The sequence below is a fragment of the Formica exsecta genome, unplaced genomic scaffold, assembly GCF_003651465.1.
Source record: "Formica exsecta isolate Colony F162 unplaced genomic scaffold, ASM365146v1 scaffold223, whole genome shotgun sequence".
Lineage (NCBI taxonomy): Eukaryota > Metazoa > Arthropoda > Insecta > Hymenoptera > Formicidae > Formica > Formica exsecta.
The window spans coordinates 667,006-689,613 of NW_021849528.1; positions in this window are offsets into that span (position 1 = coordinate 667,006).

Below are 22,608 nucleotides of genomic sequence, written 5' to 3' on the forward strand. Positions count from 1 at the left end.
TAAGATTTGACATTAAATATTGTTATATATATATATATATATATATACATATATATATTTGTCTGTATAAATGTGAATGCACCATAGTAACAGATTATGCAGGATATAATCTCGCGGTAAACATTACTGCATTTTAATTTTCGCGAAAGCATCACTTGCTTTCATTTCTTTTTATTTGTGTTATTCGCTCTGATTCTTGTCATACACTCATCGATATTCGTCTATCCGCGTATAGTCGTGAGGCGGATCCGCGCGTGCGAGTGAATGCGGCGCGCTCGGAGGCTGCAGGGACCACGAAGATGACGAGGAGCGTGAAGAGAACACGGCTGGGAAACGCGCGCGCTGTTTCGGTTAGGAGCGCCTTCATAAATATGCAGAACCAATTACGCCCGGGCCCCACACCGCCGTCACATCGTTCCCGTCCCCGCGGTCGCCACCACCGAGAGAGTGGAATCTCTCTGCCGCGGTGGCCCCCCCGAAGCAAACGAAGCTTTAATTCGGCCGCATTTCTTCACTCGCTCGGAAATCACCGCGTTCCCGGCGTGGCTGGGCCGCCCGAGCCGTTTTCTCGGTCGGCGGCAAAGGTGGTCCCCGGTCCCCGGCTGTACGTGCGTGCCCGCGGGGACCGGATCGCCACGCCGGACCCACCGGCAAAAAGGGGAGAAGCAAGGGGAAATGCCGCTCGGATAATATCGCGATAATGAGGGAAATTAATTATCGCGCTTAACGCGATTCATCCGCTTAAATGCCACGCACTAGCGACGGCTCGCGAGCGTGTGTTGTTCTATGTATGCGTTGCTTAATCGAAATATAATTCCCAAGAGTATAGAGAATTAAGGGAATTATATAGAAACTACACTTGCTGAGAAATTATCGCAACCACTAATTTAAAACTAATTTAGTTTCTATAAACTAGACAAATATTATTAAGTATTAAGGATTAAAAGATAAATAATAAAATAACACACAATTTATACTTAAAAGAACGAAAGTAAAATTAAAATAAAATAATCTTTTATATATTTTTATACGTACGTTCTTGCAATATAGAACGACTTTTCAAATTATTTTATAAAAAAGAAATTGTTTTTATATTTATACAATGGATTTGAGATATTTCTGCAGTGACATAGTAGTGATTATAGGCAATTTAGGAATTTTTATAATTTAAATAATTGTAAGTTTTTTGATAACTATATTGCTTTTTATATATTTTTTTGATAGCTGTAATGTTATTTAACAATACTTTTTTAATAACTTTATAATATATTATACAACTTTATATGTCTAATATGTCTTATCTGTTTAATATATTTTAATTATCTGTATAATATACGCTCACATATCTTTATCTTTCCAAATAATAAGTGATAATTCGGAACTGGATGCTTGTTCTTTCAGAGAGAATTTGTATGAAAATAATTATTACATTACATTTACAGATTCCATGTGAAGACTAATAACACATATCATGTATCCAGGCGGACATGCTTTAATTTGTTCGCTATCCGAATCCTTTTCGTAGGATATAATAATACTTGACGCACATTATTCACATAAACACATTTTAATTCATATGTTAAAATTAAAATTTTAGTTCTTTGCCGACTACAAAGATACAAAGTCGAACATGTAAGAACACATTTCCATGTTGAGGAGAAATATATGGTTACATGCACGACTCAAAAACTTTCAGGAGTTTTATTTAAACGAGCTGCTTTTCGAGATCTGATCTGTCGTCAATCACGAAGAAAATGACTGCAATTGTTTGATCTTTATATTTACATTGCTTCCCGTATTCTCCATTCGGTGACTTTGATGGCATTTAAAATACTCTGTACCAATATATTATTTGCATAATACGCGCATAATTATTTTTCCATCGATAATAATTCGGAGATGGATATTCATCACCGCTGAAAATGATTATTACATTATCGTCGGTTGTGGAGATTGCGTAGGACGTAATAATACCTGACGCGCGGGCACATTTTAATCCAGACACGCGTGTGTTCTCTCTCTTTCTCTCTCTTCCTTTTAGAGAAAAATTCTTCTCTTGGCAGCAAAATAAAGTCAAACACACGTAAAGACATATTTCCGCGCATCGGTGTAAGGTAAGAGTGACGGACGTTTTAATTATGCGACTCCTCCGAGCAAACGTAGCGGTGCATTAATCGTACGGATTTCGCGATGGAGTGTGCTATGGCGGACTAACGACGATGATAAAGGCGGCGACGAGGGGGTTGCACGCGGAGGCGACAGTGGGGAAGGGAGAGGGATTGCATATTACGCGAAAGACTTTCATAATATTCGGCGTTTAAAATTCTCGCATAATATCCGACTACGCGCGGCAGCACGACAGCGAGAAAAAGAAGAAAGAGAAAGAGCAGGACCAAGAAAAAGAAGAGCAACAAGAAGAAGAAGAAGTCAGGGCAGAGAGGCATGCGTCGCCCCGGGCGTCTTGGGATAGGACTTTGCTTCTTGTTTGTTTTAGCGCGTGCTTCGATGTGCATTCGTTTGCGTATGTATGCGTGTATTGTACTCGCGTATGGACTTTACCATATAGTCGTTTCACTTTAGCATAGACGAAAGCTTAAGCAGTGTGCCCATTAATCTTCCGTTTATGATTCTCGTAAGACTCGCGACGACATTAACCTCGTTCAATAGGATGTTTCGCAAGAATTCTTTCGAAATCATTTACGAAAGGAGGTGTGTATATTCTTTTATAATAATTCCTAAATTACCAAGTTTCACAATAAATATCTCACGAGATCTTTAGAAAGATGATTTATATTTCGTTAAAATAAATCATTAAAAATTTTATGCATTTTTATAGAAGTTGTATGCTTATAATAAAACTAAATTATATACTTTATATTTAATGCTAGATATTTCAAAAGATACTTTTCAGTTCTTTTAGTTTGGTATTTTTAATTTTCTCATTATAGTCAAAAAATTTAAATTTTTAACAAATGATCATATTTATAATTATGTTTACATATTTTTTCAATTTATAATTAAAATTATTTTCTACTTTAAAAACGAAACAAAAAATATAAAAGCATTGCAAATTTTCATTCGTTGATATTAATATTAATTAAATTTTAACTTGAGTTTAATTGCTTAAAAATGTTTAGTCGAGAAAGATACAATTATTTAAAATTTGGTTAAAATTGAATAATATTGAGACGATTGTATGAGGATCGAGCAACAAGATACGCAAAAATTTCGTGCCATACGTCATTTTCAGTTTGTCAGTTTCTCATTGCGGATTCCGCTATCTTTGTTTTTTTACGGAGAAGCCAATCTGTTCCTCGCCTCGTTATTATTCAGTGAGTGCGAGGATTCGCACTTGGCGGCGCCCTTTAATTAGCAGTATAAAGCAACATAAGCGACGCAATATCGTCGGATTACAATTTCGGTTTGCCGTTCCCCTCTCATGGCACGAAGTTCGGCCACTTGGCGGCCAACGATTACGAAAACATGGCGCAAGTTTTATCTCTCCCACAAATTTGCTATCGCGGACCGGGGTTGCCCGTACCGGCCATAAAAACAGCGCGGCCCTGTCCATTGAATACAAATAAGATGTTCGCACCGGGAGAGATCGATAATGGAAGTTAATAAAACCGGTAGATATCCCTTTTTCAATTCATCACCGGGGCCATTTGCACAGTGAAAACAAGTATTTCTTATGTATAAAGCATGCTTGAAACTTCCGCCACATATTCATATATACAGTCATTTAAATTTAATATATACACCGCGGAAAATAATTAGAGGGTCACTTTTTTACTCTCTATTACATAAAATAAACTAAATTCTTCGCATAAAAAAGAGGAAAATATTTTATGTGTGTTATATTACATATTATACACAATATATTATATTTTATTTCTGTTATTCTTGATTTTCAGAAAACGTCTCGGAATCTAAATGAATCTTTTATCTAATGATATATCGCGCATTTTCTCCATCATACATACTTCTCTCGTAGAAACGCGCATCTCGGCCGTGGTCACAAAGAACAAATATATTCGATAATCTATTCGACGTCTCGTTAATTAGTAAGTGTTAATCGCGAGTGAAAGAAACTAGCATAAAACGGAACGGTATGTATGTAAATTAACCGGGACAGCGCATTCCTTTAGCGGCAGCAGCAACAGTTAATCGGACCGCTGCTTGTTCCCGGCTAATTGATATAAACATTTACGCCCGCGAAGCTCCGATGACAGTCTGGTCTCCCTCTCCCCAGTGGCTAATTGACAAATGCTAATTACACGTTCGCGTAGGGCCAAAGGTACCATCGAAATCGAGTCTCTGGATGGACACGCGAATCCGCCGCGTCGGATAATTAAGATCCCGCAGTCCCGGAATTCGAATTCCGATCCGGGCGGATCCCGCGCTCATATTTATCTAATTAGCCATTCGGCTAACGAGCTCCGCGAACAGAGAGAGAGAGAGAGAATCAAGTTTCAATTAATCCCCTCCTTCCTTCGATACGCGTCAAATTAAATCATTGTGAATTTTCCATCATTCTGCTAGTAGTTTGATACAATCGATTTGATATCGGTTGCGTATCGCCACGAATTTATATCGTCTATTTTATATTCTTCAAGATCTTATATAATAATTAGTGATACTATGATAATCGCTAAATATACATATTGATGTAATTCGAACATAATGTCACTTTTACGATAGATAATTCAAGCAAAATGCTTTTTACCCCGGAAATGAAAATTACACTGCAAGAGAAATTTTTGTTAAGTGAAACAAAAATTTTTAATTTTTTTTTTTTTTTAATTTTAGGAATATTTATGACAATTTTATTTCAGAAAAATGTGGTGATTCTCTCTAGTAATGTTATTTTTACGTAAAATCGCGCTGATCGTATCTCCGGTATTTCATGCATTTGAAAGTTAAGGAAAGTTAGCTGCATGAGTGCCATTATTAGATTTCATAGTTGTTCTTGTAATTCTCGTGCGAACGATATAGATGCGATATTTCGACAGATAGTATCGCAGTACTTTAGGATCATAAATGATGTTATTCAATATTCGCATTGAGGCTTTGTATCGTTAGTCCGGATTGGCGATGCACTAGAGTGCTTACAAACGACGCTGCGATATCTGCGGCAACCACGTGTACATATTGCAGATACGATACTCCCTATCATTCCATACTGACAGTACTATACGACCGAGGCAACTATAACCGATTCCATTTATCTGCGATCACTCTTCGCAATTGCTACGTTAACGATCCTATTTTATTTTATCGGCGCGACGATACTTTCGATTATTTCTTCTATGTTATATTCCTTTCGTATATTTATCGAGCCACGAAATATAGAATCACATTATAGTATAAACTTCATAATTTATAAACTTTACTTAAAGTACTACTGCGATGGGATTTTTGTTACCGCACGTTGTTCTCGAGGGAGCTGCCCCTCGGCTGTGTTCGGCTGACACGACGGGTGTCGAACTACTTGGCAGGTAAAAAGGGATAAAAATCGTGAACGATTCGTCCACAGCAAATCGTTGGATCGTCGTGTCATGTCCCTCCTGCGGTCGCCACCGTTTCCCTTCCATCCTCCGGTCGCATCCTCCCGATAAGGTTTTCCATTTCCCCCTACTCCCAAGGCTCTCTAGGGGAAGCAACCCCCTCGCAGGATTGGCCCCGAGACTCTCGTCTTCCTCGATTCTGCCTTTGAATTATGGCTCACAGATATCCTGGACCCTGGTGGTTATACCAAGTCGACGTTATATACGTGTACATACACGCATGCGCTCGGTGTTTCATAAATACGTGTCAGCAGATACGCATTACTCCGACGTTTCGAAATTTGTCTGCCAAAGATTTTCTTAATCGCTATTGATCGATTATATATGATCCTTGTGAGGAGAAAAATATATATTTCCTATTAAAATACAAGTATAGAAAGAATTCTTCAGATTATTATTTAATCAAATTTTTAAATAAATATAAGAGAGAGAGAGAGATAAATAGCGTAAATAAAATATAACAAAAAAATCCGCATGATGCAATGAAGAATCTTATTGAAAAGATCTGTTGTTTACCAACTACTTTGTACATTCGCATGCATGTAAGTATGCGTAAAATTTTACACATGTGAACGACGTGCGTGTGCACGAAGGATTCGCGCTTTGCAAAGGAGAGCGGGACGTCCATCGGACGATTCTGTGATGGCGGCTGCCACGAATCCACTTCCGAGAGAAAATCAAGTTCCGGTGGATGGTCGGGTTTAGCCGCGTTTTATCATATTTTATTATACATGAGGGAACATTTCTTCCCGTGGACTCCTTAGCTCGCTCTCCCACGTCAGACACGGCAGATGGAGTTTCCTCGAATTTTCCTCGAGTCGCACGGCGCTCAATCGATCTCCCTTTCTCTCTCGATAAGATGCATCTCCAAAATTCCAAACTGATCAGTATCACTTTTATCAGAAGATATTTTCGATCTCTTGATAATTTGTTTTACAGTGTACTTGCGATCGAATAAATTGGTTGGTTTCTTACAACGAAAAAATACTTCGACAGACAATCACGATATTTTAATTTCAAATAACATTTTTCACATATCAGAGACTTGATTTATAGAATTGTAAGATTTATGATATTAGATAACGATCCCAGAAATGTGTGAATTTTATAACGTAAATATCTATTTTACAGCGCTTGATAAGCTTATTTATGTCCTAAGTTAAGAGAATCTGATATAATAACGATCACAATTTCAACAAAATTTCTCAGATTATTACATATCAAGGTAGATTAAAAATCTGTCAATTTGCATAGAATTGGTAGTATTATTGAGCTCTTTAGTAAGAGTAGGCATAATTACGATATTTTTATATGTGTATTACACAAAAATAAGCGTAGATTCATTCTCTCCTTCCCTCTTTCAGGTTATTCGCTGGTGCTTCACTCATCTCATTTAGTGACGCAGGCAGTAAAATCAGGAACTAGAGAAATGGAAACTATTCGAAGAACGAGAGTAGTTCGCTTGAACTGAATTACGCGAGAATTTCCATTCACTCTCCGATCGGCGATTCGGACCTTCGCTTTTTGCGCGTTGCACACCGATGCGGTGCCCGTGTATAGGAAAAATGTGATAGGATATTCGTGCGTCATGGCGATTATGTTTTCACCAGTGGCATAATTAGCCTCGAGAGTGGCTTACTACCGAGTTCGAGATACACATTAAATATCGGTCCAAATACACAAGCGCGTGGGAAATTCGATTCTCCCGTTCGGAATATCGGCCAGGGAATTTGTGACACGTTCGCCAATCACAATCGGAATTAAGCTCAGCGAGATATTAATTATTATCGATTGTATTCAAATATCTTATTAAACCTCTCGAAACTTCCGATTCCGTTAAGGCAATATAGTCTAATATTTCGAATTTGTACTACGCAAATTAAATATGATTGTGTGAAGAAGCATGTCATTTGAACGTTAATTTCATTAAACATTAAAAGTTGACATATTAACGGTGTGTATATGAATATAAATCATAAAACGCAAATATCATATAATATAATATAACGGATGCATGATCGCGAGAAAAATGTGAAGCGCATGAAAGGTATAACCGTCTCTATCTTTTTAACAGCTGGCGTAATAGTTTTATTTTATTTCAAAAGATACTTTTCAGTTCTTTTAGTTTGGTATTTTTAATTTTCTCATTATAGTCAAAAAATTTAAATTTTTAACAAATGATCATATTTATAATTATGTTTACATATTTTTTCAATTTATAATTAAAATTATTTTCTACTTTAAAAACGAAACAAAAAATATAAAAGCATTGCAAATTTTCATTCGTTGATATTAATATTAATTAAATTTTAACTTGAGTTTAATTGCTTAAAAATGTTTAGTCGAGAAAGATACAATTATTTAAAATTTGGTTAAAATTGAATAATATTGAGACGATTGTATGAGGATCGAGCAACAAGATACGCAAAAATTTCGTGCCATACGTCATTTTCAGTTTGTCAGTTTCTCATTGCGGATTCCGCTATCTTTGTTTTTTTACGGAGAAGCCAATCTGTTCCTCGCCTCGTTATTATTCAGTGAGTGCGAGGATTCGCACTTGGCGGCGCCCTTTAATTAGCAGTATAAAGCAACATAAGCGACGCAATATCGTCGGATTACAATTTCGGTTTGCCGTTCCCCTCTCATGGCACGAAGTTCGGCCACTTGGCGGCCGACGATTACGAAAACATGGCGCAAGTTTTATCTCTCCCACAAATTTGCTATCGCGGACCGGGGTTGCCCGTACCGGCCATAAAAACAGCGCGGCCCTGTCCATTGAATACAAATAAGATGTTCGCACCGGGAGAGATCGATAATGGAAGTTAATAAAACCGGTAGATATCCCTTTTTCAATTCATCACCGGGGCCATTTGCACAGTGAAAACAAGTATTTCTTATGTATAAAGCATGCTTGAAACTTCCGCCACATATTCATATATACAGTCATTTAAATTTAATATATACACCGCGGAAAATAATTAGAGGGTCACTTTTTTACTCTCTATTACATAAAATAAACTAAATTCTTCGCATAAAAAAGAGGAAAATATTTTATGTGTGTTATATTACATATTATACACAATATATTATATTTTATTTCTGTTATTCTTGATTTTCAGAAAACGTCTCGGAATCTAAATGAATCTTTTATCTAATGATATATCGCGCATTTTCTCCATCATACATACTTCTCTCGTAGAAACGCGCATCTCGGCCGTGGTCACAAAGAACAAATATATTCGATAATCTATTCGACGTCTCGTTAATTAGTAAGTGTTAATCGCGAGTGAAAGAAACTAGCATAAAACGGAACGGTATGTATGTAAATTAACCGGGACAGCGCATTCCTTTAGCGGCAGCAGCAACAGTTAATCGGACCGCTGCTTGTTCCCGGCTAATTGATATAAACATTTACGCCCGCGAAGCTCCGATGACAGTCTGGTCTCCCTCTCCCCAGTGGCTAATTGACAAATGCTAATTACACGTTCGCGTAGGGCCAAAGGTACCATCGAAATCGAGTCTCTGGATGGACACGCGAATCCGCCGCGTCGGATAATTAAGATCCCGCAGTCCCGGAATTCGAATTCCGATCCGGGCGGATCCCGCGCTCATATTTATCTAATTAGCCATTCGGCTAACGAGCTCCGCGAACAGAGAGAGAGAGAGAGAATCAAGTTTCAATTAATCCCCTCCTTCCTTCGATACGCGTCAAATTAAATCATTGTGAATTTTCCATCATTCTGCTAGTAGTTTGATACAATCGATTTGATATCGGTTGCGTATCGCCACGAATTTATATCGTCTATTTTATATTCTTCAAGATCTTATATAATAATTAGTGATACTATGATAATCGCTAAATATACATATTGATGTAATTCGAACATAATGTCACTTTTACGATAGATAATTCAAGCAAAATGCTTTTTACCCCGGAAATGAAAATTACACTGCAAGAGAAATTTTTGTTAAGTGAAACAAAAATTTTTAATTTTTTTTTTTTTTTAATTTTAGGAATATTTATGACAATTTTATTTCAGAAAAATGTGGTGATTCTCTCTAGTAATGTTATTTTTACGTAAAATCGCGCTGATCGTATCTCCGGTATTTCATGCATTTGAAAGTTAAGGAAAGTTAGCTGCATGAGTGCCATTATTAGATTTCATAGTTGTTCTTGTAATTCTCGTGCGAACGATATAGATGCGATATTTCGACAGATAGTATCGCAGTACTTTAGGATCATAAATGATGTTATTCAATATTCGCATTGAGGCTTTGTATCGTTAGTCCGGATTGGCGATGCACTAGAGTGCTTACAAACGACGCTGCGATATCTGCGGCAACCACGTGTACATATTGCAGATACGATACTCCCTATCATTCCATACTGACAGTACTATACGACCGAGGCAACTATAACCGATTCCATTTATCTGCGATCACTCTTCGCAATTGCTACGTTAACGATCCTATTTTATTTTATCGGCGCGACGATACTTTCGATTATTTCTTCTATGTTATATTCCTTTCGTATATTTATCGAGCCACGAAATATAGAATCACATTATAGTATAAACTTCATAATTTATAAACTTTACTTAAAGTACTACTGCGATGGGATTTTTGTTACCGCACGTTGTTCTCGAGGGAGCTGCCCCTCGGCTGTGTTCGGCTGACACGACGGGTGTCGAACTACTTGGCAGGTAAAAAGGGATAAAAATCGTGAACGATTCGTCCACAGCAAATCGTTGGATCGTCGTGTCATGTCCCTCCTGCGGTCGCCACCGTTTCCCTTCCATCCTCCGGTCGCATCCTCCCGATAAGGTTTTCCATTTCCCCCTACTCCCAAGGCTCTCTAGGGGAAGCAACCCCCTCGCAGGATTGGCCCCGAGACTCTCGTCTTCCTCGATTCTGCCTTTGAATTATGGCTCACAGATATCCTGGACCCTGGTGGTTATACCAAGTCGACGTTATATACGTGTACATACACGCATGCGCTCGGTGTTTCATAAATACGTGTCAGCAGATACGCATTACTCCGACGTTTCGAAATTTGTCTGCCAAAGATTTTCTTAATCGCTATTGATCGATTATATATGATCCTTGTGAGGAGAAAAATATATATTTCCTATTAAAATACAAGTATAGAAAGAATTCTTCAGATTATTATTTAATCAAATTTTTAAATAAATATAAGAGAGAGAGAGAGATAAATAGCGTAAATAAAATATAACAAAAAAATCCGCATGATGCAATGAAGAATCTTATTGAAAAGATCTGTTGTTTACCAACTACTTTGTACATTCGCATGCATGTAAGTATGCGTAAAATTTTACACATGTGAACGACGTGCGTGTGCACGAAGGATTCGCGCTTTGCAAAGGAGAGCGGGACGTCCATCGGACGATTCTGTGATGGCGGCTGCCACGAATCCACTTCCGAGAGAAAATCAAGTTCCGGTGGATGGTCGGGTTTAGCCGCGTTTTATCATATTTTATTATACATGAGGGAACATTTCTTCCCGTGGACTCCTTAGCTCGCTCTCCCACGTCAGACACGGCAGATGGAGTTTCCTCGAATTTTCCTCGAGTCGCACGGCGCTCAATCGATCTCCCTTTCTCTCTCGATAAGATGCATCTCCAAAATTCCAAACTGATCAGTATCACTTTTATCAGAAGATATTTTCGATCTCTTGATAATTTGTTTTACAGTGTACTTGCGATCGAATAAATTGGTTGGTTTCTTACAACGAAAAAATACTTCGACAGACAATCACGATATTTTAATTTCAAATAACATTTTTCACATATCAGAGACTTGATTTATAGAATTGTAAGATTTATGATATTAGATAACGATCCCAGAAATGTGTGAATTTTATAACGTAAATATCTATTTTACAGCGCTTGATAAGCTTATTTATGTCCTAAGTTAAGAGAATCTGATATAATAACGATCACAATTTCAACAAAATTTCTCAGATTATTACATATCAAGGTAGATTAAAAATCTGTCAATTTGCATAGAATTGGTAGTATTATTGAGCTCTTTAGTAAGAGTAGGCATAATTACGATATTTTTATATGTGTATTACACAAAAATAAGCGTAGATTCATTCTCTCCTTCCCTCTTTCAGGTTATTCGCTGGTGCTTCACTCATCTCATTTAGTGACGCAGGCAGTAAAATCAGGAACTAGAGAAATGGAAACTATTCGAAGAACGAGAGTAGTTCGCTTGAACTGAATTACGCGAGAATTTCCATTCACTCTCCGATCGGCGATTCGGACCTTCGCTTTTTGCGCGTTGCACACCGATGCGGTGCCCGTGTATAGGAAAAATGTGATAGGATATTCGTGCGTCATGGCGATTATGTTTTCACCAGTGGCATAATTAGCCTCGAGAGTGGCTTACTACCGAGTTCGAGATACACATTAAATATCGGTCCAAATACACAAGCGCGTGGGAAATTCGATTCTCCCGTTCGGAATATCGGCCAGGGAATTTGTGACACGTTCGCCAATCACAATCGGAATTAAGCTCAGCGAGATATTAATTATTATCGATTGTATTCAAATATCTTATTAAACCTCTCGAAACTTCCGATTCCGTTAAGGCAATATAGTCTAATATTTCGAATTTGTACTACGCAAATTAAATATGATTGTGTGAAGAAGCATGTCATTTGAACGTTAATTTCATTAAACATTAAAAGTTGACATATTAACGGTGTGTATATGAATATAAATCATAAAACGCAAATATCATATAATATAATATAACGGATGCATGATCGCGAGAAAAATGTGAAGCGCATGAAAGGTATAACCGTCTCTATCTTTTTAACAGCTGGCGTAATAGTTTTATTTTCGAAGTCATATATAAACGGCAAAAAGTCTATTTATTTTAAAAATTAAACTATTTTGTCAAAAATATATAAATTTGGAGATTAGACTTCTTTTATAAAATATTTTCCGGCCTCAGCCTTTTGACAATCGATTATCTGTCAAACTAACTCGTTTAATAATAAAAAAATAATAAAATAAAAAAATAATAAAATAAAAAAAAATAATAAAATCCTTTAACTCCTACAGTATGGAGCATAGGGTTTCGACGAAGGTCCGCCAGCGGACTCTGTTATGGGCAGTGTTCTTGGCCTTGCTCCCTCATGACGTTTCCACCTTCTTCAAGTCCTCGAGAACAGAGTGCCTCCAGGTCCGGGCCGACCGCCTCTCTCTTCTTCCCTCGGGGTTCTTCCACTCAAGAGCTCGTTTGCTAATGTCGCCATTTGGTTTCCTTAGGGTGTGTCCAATCTAAGCTCATTTATACGCTTACGAATTTCTTTGACAATTTCTTGTGTTGTATCAAGCGAAGTAAAGCATAATTTCTTATGTCTCTGGCCAAAATACTTTCACGGTTCAAACTCGCGCACGGTGACTTATCGAAGCTCTGCCTGGCTCATTGTTAATCTTTTGCGACGATTTTTTGTTATCCATTAGATCAATTTTTATTTATTTAATTTAATTTCTTATCGTGTGTGCTTTTTACGACAAACAACCCCGTGTATTTCGCATGCGCGAGTGCCTTTATGATCCGATAAAAATTTCAGTTTAAATTCTTATGAGGGTAAGTTCCATTCGCTCGAAAAACATAGTCATTCCGTTCACTTTTTCTTTTCGTCGCCTTTTTTTCTATAAAATGGTCATATATTTAAAGCGTAAAAGACGCTGCACTTTATTTTATCTTTGCACTCGTATTTCTTTAAAGATTATATTAGCAGATAATTGTGAGATTAAATTATAAAAATATATAAAATATATAAATTGAAATGATTAAATTATAAAAACATGTCTATAGCTCTTTCTAATTATTTTAATTCCTCAGGCAACGTCGGGCAGAAGAAGAAGACGACGAAGAGATGGTTGGAGATGGAGAAGAAGGGAGAATGAGAGGTAAAAGAGAAAAGTCGGACTCGCGGGTGGTCCTACCGCGGTGAACCGCGATGGTAGCAGCGGGCAAACTAGCCGCGTGCCTGAAACGCCCACTTACTTCCCCGTTAAGATTTATTCCCCGTTGCAACAAAATAAACCATTAATAAGAGATTCGGCTAGAATCCATCTATATGCAAAATGAAAGCGAAGTCTACAGAAGTACGAGCGTTTGACGTTCGATTTATAGATACCTGAATATGGAAGTCGATGGAAATTTAACTGATTCTCTAGGAATAGTTTTGCGATCCGTGTTTTCAGATCTCCCAAAATATCCCGACGGAATTCTGGATTAGTTTTAACTTGCATCCAATTTAATATCATATATATTTTGCGATTCTCGTAGTAATAATGGAAAGCCCGGCGTTGTAAATTCCGCACGATCCAATGTGAATATTGTGTAGTTTAGCGCTAGATTTAGAATTTCAATATAATATTTATTTTAACCGTTCACATTTCACTTAGACGATCTCAAAATATCGTATTTTGACAATAATAAACATCAGTTTATATTTTTACTTTATCCGACCTTTAACCTGTACGCCACCAGTCGCGTCCACAGATTGCGGTCACATCGTGGTATCGCACTTTCACCTCACACATCTATTTTAGCAGCATTACCTATACATGCATAAAGATAACTCTTTTTTTCTTTTTTTTTCTTTAGCATTTCTTTATTGTTTTTGAGAACTAGCAATATAATAAATCTAATTTAATAAATCAATCTATATAAATTAAATAATATCAAAATATTTATTATATACATAATCTAGATATTATCGAAATTGATCGAGTATGATTAACAGTATATTTGATAGTAGAGATATTATATGTATACAGAATATTATATAATATATTATATATTATATATTATATTACTAGACATTATATTTGCGTGTGTCACGCAATTACTGTACGCGACAAACTTTTAGTCAGTGGTTTGTCTTCACAGAGGCGTAAGTGACGGATCACCCTTTACTTGTGGAAGCCCTCAGGGTGTTTTTGAAGCTCTTGGGAAGGCCTGAATCGCGATCCTGTTTATGACATCCATAAAGTCAGTTATATATGTATATATGTCTCGTGCAACGCACGCGTGATATACATTTAAAATAAAGCAGCATATAAAATAATTTTCTTTTTGCATTGTCATTTTTGATTTACTTAGATACTATTTAACAGAAATAATTATTCCAGTTTTTAAGTATTTAAAAAAAAAAACATTAGTTTTTAATTATGTTACACGTTATGTAATATAAAACACAATTAATTACAATAATTTTTATTATTTATATAATAAAATATTAATATAATAATTTTTATTATTTAGTAAATTTAGTAAATAAATTTAGTAAATTTACTTTATTAGAATACTCTATTATATATATATAATAATAAAAGCATAGATTTTGCAAGTTGGCTATTTTCTGTTTTATATACAAAATAAATAATTGTTGAATAATGATCAATTACAAAAGGAATAGATATATATATGGCATGTTTTTTTATCATTTAATATATATTATCTGTTAATAATAAACCAATCTAATTAAATAATATTGGAATATTTATTATGTCAGATAATACCTATCTATCAACTTTGTTGAAACATTAAGATACCCAAGTTGTTTACCCTTTGTATATATGAAATTACATACTCGTTTCATACTGCGATTATCTCTTTAACCATCATTGATTACTCATTTATATAAAACATGCACCGTTACAATTCGCGAGAGCCATTCTCGAATTCGACCTCTATTTTTTTCGACTGTTATTTATCTTCGATAACGATTCATTTTATATATCGTTGTGTAATATGATGGATATAATATATTCTAGATTTTCTAAAAAAGATGTTTTGCATATTATTTATTATCATATACGAACTGCTTAATGTTATAAATTAAATCATTGACAGTTATTTATTGTTAGCACAATTCAGAGAGAAAAATGTTAAAAAGATATTGGATAACTTCTTTCTAAAAAAAGGAAAAAGTAATATATGCTAATCATACAAAAGATTCAAAATTCTCGTTTATATATGCATTTACACGATTAATTTCTTCTGCGTTTTGTAAAAATGTACGAATATTGCGGCGCTCTTTAAAATCTCCCATAATAGAAAAAAAAATAGTTTGCTTATAAGACTTTATTTGTCCAGGCTCGAAAGAGTTTCGTTTAGATAAATTCGATTCTCGCATGTATGCGATTAAGAAATAAACACCGTTAAAATATACACAATTGCGAGAGAAAGAGAAAAGAGACGAAGTTTAAAGAGCGTAACTAAAACGAACACACAAATCTATTGTCAGCGTTACCCCTGGAAACGCTTTTGCATGGACATGTCTCAGCATCGGTATCGTTTTATCAGTATCGGGCATTCCCATCGATCGCAATTGGCGATCTCGTGTTGTCCGGTACGGTACTCTCAGAGAGGCATCTCTCTACTGGAGGCAGTCGGAGAGAGAATAGACATCAGGATCTCGAACAGGCCCGTACGCGATGCTCGGACCCGTTCCGTGATTAATGGCGGGAATTAGTATTCGTCGCCGTACGGTTGAATTACAGAAAGTTATCTCACCGGCTACAAGCGGACGTTTAGCGCCGCCCTCGCACCATCTCCTATCCTTTCCCGCTTTTTTTTCCCAGCGATCCATATTACCGGACTGTTGAATAATGCGACGATTTATTTTTCTCGGGTACGCGATCGCTGATTAAAGAAGAAGCCCTGGAGCAACGTGGTGAGGTAGAGAAGGACGAGGACAAGAAGAAAATAACGGTCGTATTCGAGGGTGGCTCTTGCGAATTGTGACGGTGACGACGGTGCGTGTTTAATTTTACAAACGCGCAGTTAATTTTATATAAAAGAAAAAAAATAATAAATTAAATAAGTTACGAATTACTCACCCCATTTTTGCTTCACTGTCACTTGATGCTTCCCCGCATTTTTTCCTCCGTCCTTGTGTGTTTGTTCTTTGCTGCTCTTTCATAGACTGCAATCGTAACGCACTCATTCGCAAGAACACGGTTAATGACGAACATGCGCGCACTAATTAGCAGAATATAAACGTGGCACTTTGCATAGTACTCCCGATATTAATCGCACGCTACGCGTACTTTATTTCGTTACGGCGAAAGAACAATGCAAAATATTATGCTCGCGTAAGTCCACTTGGCATTCGAAATTCGTGCGATTAAATTTATCACTTGTCGCGACAAATGCTATCTATATTGTTGAATAATATACGCATTTTACGCTAACTTTATTATTTTGTACAATAAGTTTATAAATATACAAGTGAAAATAAAAGACATCAACGTCCGAATCAATTTCGCAAAATATGCGTTTTGACAAATTACAACGGCGTACAAACGTCGAGTTTATGGTACGCGATAGATAAATATTGAAATATGAGATTAATACCGATTCTACTTATTAATTAAACATGTCGCGATACGGAGTCAATCCATATATTCGCGCAACTTTTTGTTAATATTTAATTAAAAAATATGAAAATGACATCAGCTTCAACTCGATACTGCGCGACATTATGTGAATCGAGTAAACGAAAAAATATACGAACGAAAAATTCAATATTATATTCAATTATAACCGAATGCATAGATTTTCAGCGCACGATACACGCGAGATATATGTATATATTGATTAAACAATCGATGTACAATATAATGCCGTTTTGTTACTTGGATCCGCCATCGCTGCGCGATATTCTTGTACGTCGCTTGTCATGTGTGATAATTGCTAATAGCAATAATTGCTAATAGAAATAATCGTATTTTACATCTTTCGATACTTATCATGATCACATTTCGGTAGATTATAATATGACGGATGGAGTGTCTCATGACAATATTTGCTTACTCGAATCTCGAATGATAAAGTCACGATTAGATTAACTATTATATTGTGTTCAATCTTTCTTCGCTATTATTTATTTTGCCATTCAATTGAATTAAATATAATATAAATAATAGCGCACTATGCGAAGATCGAACATAATATCGCCAAATATAAAATATTTAACTACAAAAAAAATTCATGCAGAATATTTTATTACTTAAAGTTCTCAAATTGATTACTTATATATTGTTTGATCCATCCATCATAGTTTTCGTTACTTTAATTATATTATTGCATTTTCAATTTCTGAAAAATTATTATCATATTTATCGGCGAAAAAGTAAAAGCACGAAGTATATCTGAGAATCCATCGTTAAAGAAATAATTATCGGTTGTAAGTATCTCAATAAATAATTTCCATTACGTCTTAATACTAAAAATGTAATAATAAAAGATAGAAATAATTTTCTAATTATAATATGCTATTATGCTGAAAATAAAGCAAATAGTTTTCGGATGCAAAATTAACAATATTATCGATAAAAGAGAGAAATACCTCAATGGAAAATTTAAAGTCTTGGTATTATTGGTATACGGTTTTCTCTTTATTAGTTTTTCTAGCTTTTTCCATTAATTTTTCAATACAATATATTTATAGATTAGCATTTGAAAAGGAAATACTAATTTATATCTGACTCATTTAAAACGCATCGATTCATGAAAGATTTCTTCCGCTTGTAATTTTAATTAAATTGCTTTCAAAATAGTATTTGGTCCCGATTAAAATAATATTAATAAGATTTAATTAATTTTGGGTAATACCGTTTTAATTATACAATTTTTCAATTCAAGCTTTATTTATATGATTAATACTTGTTTATGGTATAAAGTGGGCAACAGTTTATGCAGACTGTAAAACGAATCATTATTTTCTCATTGAATGAGCATGAAATTTGCGTTGCGCCAAATTAAATTAAATTAAATTAAATGTCGATAATATCGAATAATTCTAACTACATATACATATTCACCAATGCGTAAAAAATCAAGGATGCTCAAGTATTAAATTATTTCAAATATTTCCGTATAACAAATACTACTCTCCATGACAAGATTTAATTTCCTATATATATTATTCAGCTTTATAGCTTTCGAATTAATAATTATTAACAAAGAATTTTAGAGAAAGAGAAAAAGAGAATCTCATTTGACTTGCTACAAGATAGAACAAAGCAACGCAAGGAAGTTGTTGGTTGTATAGGAACGTGTAATCCCGCTTAACAAATCCTCTTACAACCTCTCATCCAAACTATGGAAGCGAACGTAATATTAATTCCTCCTGTTAAACAGATCGTAGGTGCGTTAATATTCGTTTATGACAAGCCGAGGCAACGATATCGCCTCCAGATCTTCCTTAACTTTAAATTATACGATGTTCACGGTCTTGCGGGGGTGTTCCCCTTAAGGGCGTGCGAAACGAATGCTACTGCGGTTACGCGTTTGAAGCTTCCTTAAACGTTTGATCATCTTGTTAAATAACTTTGAGCATACGTTAATAACAATTTGTAACGTAGTAATATACACAAGCAGCGCTGGATGTACATCTTTCACGTATATCAACGCGTTTTCTTTTGCTTGAACAGTCTGATATGCTATTGCAAGAAATGATAATTGTTTGACAACGATGTTCATACATATTGAACAAGAAAGCATACAACAAAACTTAAACAATTTCTGATTGATTTCTGTGATTGAGACTAAACATCCATATCTATTACGTCTTTTCTATTATCTTATTATGACCAAATATTTCATTTTTAAAGTTTGTTTTTTACTATAATACAGATGGTAAATGTCCGGATTAAAAAGAATTTTTTCGTGGTGAAGGTGTAGGGGGAGAGGCGGAGCTCGAATGCGCCCACGCATTCAATAAATAATATTTTTCGAGACACGACCCAGAAATTCGTGTAGTCGCATGAAAAGCTGTTAACGAACTGCGAGAAATAGGTGAAACACATTATTGACAAAATATCCATGACCATGTGCCTATCCCGTAAATGTAAACAAACACTTTTTCGTCTGCTCTACAACAAATACAATGTACACAAACTTTACTTTTCCTAATATTACTTTATAATACCCGAGAAAAAGCATTAAAACTGTGAAACTTCAAAATCGCATATCTCTGGAACCAGAAGAGAGCGTTACAAAATTGAAAGCGTATATTACTTAGGAATGTACCTTCTACAATATATATAAAAATGAAAACGATTCATTAGGTATAAGTTAATCCGAATATTTACCATACAGATTATTGCATATATTATAACATATGTTTAAGAATAATATAAATTAATTAAATAAATGAATGATAAAAAGAATAATTATACATATATACGAATGCAAATTTGATAATACAAGAGATAGAAATGAATTTTTAACTTATAATTATTAAAAATTAATGTTGAAATTAATAATGAATATGAAGTTATCATATCACATAGATATATGTTTCTTTTTACAGTTGAAATTAATAATGAATATGAAGTTATCATATCACATAGATATATGTTTCTTTTTACAGTGGAATAAATATATGCATTTACCCGCGATTATGAAAATTCACGCGATCAATGAAAAAGCTGATGAAAGAAATTTAGGTGTTTAAACGTTACGTACTTACTTCTATTTTCGAATTTAACAAGATTTAAGAACTCGAAGCTCTTTTTAGAACAAAACCGCGCTTCTTGATAAAACGAAAGAAATGCGAAAAATGCTTGGGGGAGAGAAAGAGAGAGAGAGGAAAGCAGATCAGAGGTGGTCAAAGGATTACATCGCTCTCCTCGATTCCAACGTTTTCCCACATCGGGACCATTTCTACTTATCCTCACCTCGGAACGTTCCTCTTTGAAGCACGTCTCATCTGCAAGCTCATCAAGCAATTTGTTACTCTCTCGAAGGGTCTTTAGCGCTACCTCCTTTCCGTCCATCCCTCGTTTAAGCCCTCCGCAAATATATATCGCGCAACCAGAGCTTTCAAACCAGTCTGTATCGTTTAATGAAATTCCAGACTATTTATTAATCAGTTAACAGCTTCGTCTTCGATAAAGGAAACGCTTAAAATCCGCTTCTAAATATCGATATTTTAAGTATTGAAAAATTTGGTAATACACATTTTTTCATTTTTTGACGTGATACACCACGTTACTATGAAAATATAGATAAAAAAAATTAAAGTAGTGTTTAAAATAATCATTATCTCAAAAAATGATTATTTTGCACAATTAAAAATTTTGCTCGTTAAACACAGACATTTAATAAATAAATTATATAATTTCTACAAGAAAAGAAAATTATTTAAATAAATGAACTTTTATAGAATATCTTATAAATTAAAATTTGATATACAAGTAACCCAAATAATTATAAATTTTAAACGCAATTAAATGCATTAAAATTACATATATTAATACATTAATTATTATAAATATTTTAAGTACTTTAAAATGTGGATTTTATATATTCCATGCAACACAACAATGTAAAATGAATCATCCTCTCTATCACGGAGATAAATGAATAATTACTTTTAACATAAATAATAATAAACAAATTATAAATCGTATACTCATCTCCATCGCTCAGTCTTCCTTCTCCTCTCCTGTTTGTTCTTTGCTGTTTCATGGATTGCATGGATTCACTCGCAAAGATACGATTAATTACGATCACGCAACACTTTGCACAGCACTCCCGATATTAACCACGCGTGTACTTTATTATATTGTGACGGATAATACAATGAGAAAATTACATTGAAAACTAGAATCCACTAGGCAATCGAAAATCATCGGATATCGAATTCACTAGTCGCGACAATGCTATCTTTGTTAAGAACGAAGAATATATTCTCGCATTTCTTAGAATAATTTTACTATTTTGCGTAAAAATGAAAATGTATAAATATACAAGTTAAAATTAAAGATATCAGTGTATCAAATCTATTTCGTGAAACATGCATTTTGACAAATTACAACGAAATGATGTGATATCTTGATAAATATGAAATATGAGATTAATATGTGATCCTACTTACTAATTAAACACGCGACACCCGATTAGAAGTAGATCGGTATTGTGATACTTATGGCGTTAATGATCAAAAAATATCAATTTCAACCTGATATCGTATAATACCACGCGAGTATAGTTAATAATTAAAAGGTGATAAACCGCTTAAAAGAAACAAAATTTTATATTGCACACGCGGTACATTTTGCACATATAAATTCCGCGAAATTAATATATTATTTTTACGAATAAACGAATAAAAAAAAATCACGTGAAATATCTATCTCAATAAATAGTCGCCTCGACACGCTTAGGAATCGTTAATCGTAATAATTGAAATGATCGTATGTAGATGAATAATACGACGATGTGCATACGGTGTATCTTTCACCGCTGCCTACTTGCTCGAGCGTCGTCACGCGAATGATAACAAAGTGAGTGTAAACAACGCACGGCTACAATGTCGCAAATCGAGCTCCAAATACTCTGTGATACAATTAATTCATCGATGCCACCAAATATTAAATTTTTACATTACAAAATAAATACGGAAGAAAGTACGAGCGGAATATTACATTATATTCGAATTCTCATCTACGCCATACATGAGGCTTTTTTCCTTATCGATTTTCTTCCACATGTTTGTCTTTTCACTCTTTTTTCACGTCGTCAAGTTCACTCTACGTGCATTAAGGTGTACCAGAAGAGTATGACGATACCTCTTGAATCGTAGATATATTGAAAGTCTAGAGTTCTCTCCCGTGGACAAGAATGGACGTGTTCAAATGCATCACGCGCGTGTCTCCCTTTTGTCTGGACTGTTTTTGAGTTTATTCTCTTAAAAAGACTCCGAAGCTTTACATAATAATATTTTATTATAAGCTTTCTACCAGTTGTTGGTCGTTTGAGTGAGAACTATCTTATTCTACTTATTCGGTGCCATTATAATTTACGAATATAAAAAGAAAAAGAAGATATCGAGAGTATTGCTATTAAACTAGTTGAAATTTCGCAAGAGTGTTTTCTAATTCAGTTTTCCATGTTAATAAAATAATTTTTCCTTGTATTTTTCTTATGACAAAATTTTGCAACAAAATCAAATATATAAATATAATATCTCATCGAT